This window comes from Palaemon carinicauda, chromosome 7, assembly GCF_036898095.1.
Source record: "Palaemon carinicauda isolate YSFRI2023 chromosome 7, ASM3689809v2, whole genome shotgun sequence".
Lineage (NCBI taxonomy): Eukaryota > Metazoa > Arthropoda > Malacostraca > Decapoda > Palaemonidae > Palaemon > Palaemon carinicauda.
In genome coordinates, this window is record NC_090731.1 from 25,761,351 (window position 1) to 25,764,484 (window position 3,134).

A 3,134-nucleotide genomic window follows, 5' to 3' on the forward strand; every position below is an offset into this window, starting at 1 on the left:
TAGATGATCGGTTTAAAAATTGTGGTGTGTTAGAAAATGATTTAGCAAAAGTGTCGTTATTAGAAAATTTATTCAGCTAATGTAACGTTGTTAGATAATTGATTTAGAACTTGTGGCGTTGTTGGACGATTAATTTAGCTAAAGTGGTATTGTTAGAAAATTATTTTTGCCAATGTGCCGTTGTTAGACAATTGGTTTAGAAGATCTGGCGTTGTAAAAAAAAAAGGTGCGTTGTTAGGAAATTGGCTTAGCAACTCTGGCGTTGTTAGGAAATTGGCTTAGCAACTCTGGCGTTGTTAGGAAATTCGCTTAGCAACTCTGGCGTTGTTAGAGAATGGGATTAGCTAATGTTACATTGTTAAAAATTAGGTATAAACATGTGGCTTAGTTATGAACTTGATATAGTAAATTTGCCACTATTGGAACATTATTATAACAAATGGAGCGTTATAAAAAAAGATATTGTAAATGGGGCATTGTTATAAAAAGGTTATTGTAGATGAGGCGTTGTTATAAAAAGGATATTGTAAATGGGGTGTTTTTATAAAAGGGTATTGTAAATGGGGCGTTGTTATAAAGAAGTATATTGTAAATGGGGCATTGTTATCAAAAAGTGTATTGTAAATGGGACGTTCTTAAAAAAAAGGGTATTGTAAATGGGGCGTTGTTATAAAAAAGGTATTGTAAATGGGGCGTTGTTATAAATAGCATATTGTAAATGGGGCGTTGTTATTGAAAGGGTATTGTAAATGGGGCGTTGTATTGTGAATGGGTCGTTGTTATAAAAAGGGTATTGTAAAAGGGGCGTTGTTATAAATTGGGTATTGTGAATGGGGCGTTGTTATAAAAAGGGTATTGTAAATGGGGTGCTGTTATAAATTGGGTATTGTGAATGGGGCGTTGTTATAAAAAGGGTATTGTAAATGAGTCGCTATTATAAATTGGGTATTGTGAATGGGGCGTTGTTATAAAAAGGGTATTGTGAATGGGGCATTGTTATAAAAAGGGTGTTGTAATTGGGGCGTTTTTATTAAAAGGGTATTGTAAATGGGGCGTTGTTATAAATAGGGTATTATGAATGGATCGTTGGTATAAAAAGGGTATTGTAAATGAGGCGTTGTTATTAAAAGGGTATTGTGAATGGGGCTCTGTTATACATTGAGTGTTGTGAATGGGGCGTTGTTATAAAAAGGGTATTGTAAATGGGGCGTTGTTATAAAAAGAGTATTGTAAATGGGGCGTTCTAAAAAGTTTGCGAATTACAAATTAAGTTAAGGAAAAACTTTGGGAAGGACTAAAACTTTTCAAAGATGTAAATAAGAATATTTCTATGCATCCTACTATGAATATCAGAAGCAAGTGGGAGGTAAAATAAAAATTGAGAAACATTGAGAGGCATTTCAAAAGCTTACTGGATCAACTGTTATTTGAAATATAAAAATTAAACGTATTTTTATTGAAAAAAAAATGGCTAATTAATATTTAATATATAATTGAATTTTGCTATACTCATAAAGACATCGTCGATATGTATATCCCCTGGGACGCGATGTTGAAGGAAGATTTAAAATAAAAGGATAAAGTTATCATATCCTTCTCTCTCTCTCTCTCTCTCTCTCTCTCTCTCTCTCTCTCTCTCTCTCTCTCTCTCTCTCTCTCTCTCTCTCTCTCTCTCGAAAACCGGATCTGACGGAATGATTGACGTTTTGCAACGCAAAGTACGGCATAGTACTGCGCAGTTCGAAGCGTGTGTCTCTAGTACTGCGCAGTTGTGTACGTATTCTTTTGTTTATTTGTTTGTCTATGTTCATATGATGTTTCCATCAATATTCAACTGCAATTTTCTCTTTTTTTATATTATTCTCTTTGGATACCTTTTTGTCGTGTTCCATTAAGGTTTCAAATAATAATGATAGTAATAATCATCATCATCTTCATAATAATAATAATAATAATAATAATAATAATAATAATAATAATAATAATAATAATAATAATAATGAAAGTTATGGTATCTACATATAATAATTTAAATCCTTAAAGATTCTAAATTGTTACAAGCAACATTTTTTTTACGAAAGAATATCAGTGTCAGCAATAAATGAAACAGCAAACTTATTGAGATAAAACATACTTATTTCAACCTATGAATTATGACACGGGAACTTTAATACATAATTTCCAATTAAGGATACCGTAAGTCATACGTATATTTTTATTTTTTTGGTATTTAAGAGAAAAGTAATTAGAAATGTTGACATTTTTCGTCTTCAGCTCTCTTGGTGATAACGGCAGTGAGCGAAGCATCTGGTACGAGAACACTTTTTGCAGAAGTAATTTCAGAACAGAACATAGTCTGTCAAATAAGACCTAGTTTCGTGAAAATAAGACCTGCTTTTGGGAAAATAAGACCTGCTTTCGGGAAAATAAGACCTACTTTCGGGAAAATAAGACATGCTTTCGGGAAAATTAAACCTACTTTCTGGAAAATAAGACCGGCTTTCCGGAAAATAAGACTTACTTTCGGGAAAATATAACATACTTTCGGGAAAATAAGACATGCTTTCCGGAAAATTAAACCTACTTTCTGGAAAATAAGACAGGGTTTCCGGAAAATAAGACTTACTTTCTAGAAAATATGACATACTTTCGGGAAAATAAGACTTACTTTTGGGAAAATAAGATCTACTTTCGGGGAGAATAAGACCTACTTTCGGGAAAATAAGACTACTTTTGGGAAAATAAGACCTACTTTCGGGAAAATAAGACCTACTTTCGGGAAAATACGATCTATTATCGAGAAAATAAGACCTATTTTCTAGAAAGTAAGACCTACTTTGGAGAAAAAATAAGACCTACTTTCGGGAAAATAAGACCTGCTTTCGGGAAATTAAGACCTACTTTCGAGAAAAAATAAGACCTACTTTCGGGAAAATAAGACCTACTTTTGGGAAAATAACACCTACTTTAAGGAAAATAAGACATGCTTTCGGGAAAATAAGACCAACTTTTGGGAAAACAAGACCTACTTTCAGGAAATTAAGACCTGTTTTTGAGAAAATAAGACCTATATTCGGGAAAATAAGACCAACTTTTGGGAAAATAAGACCTATATTCGGGAAAATAAGACCTAC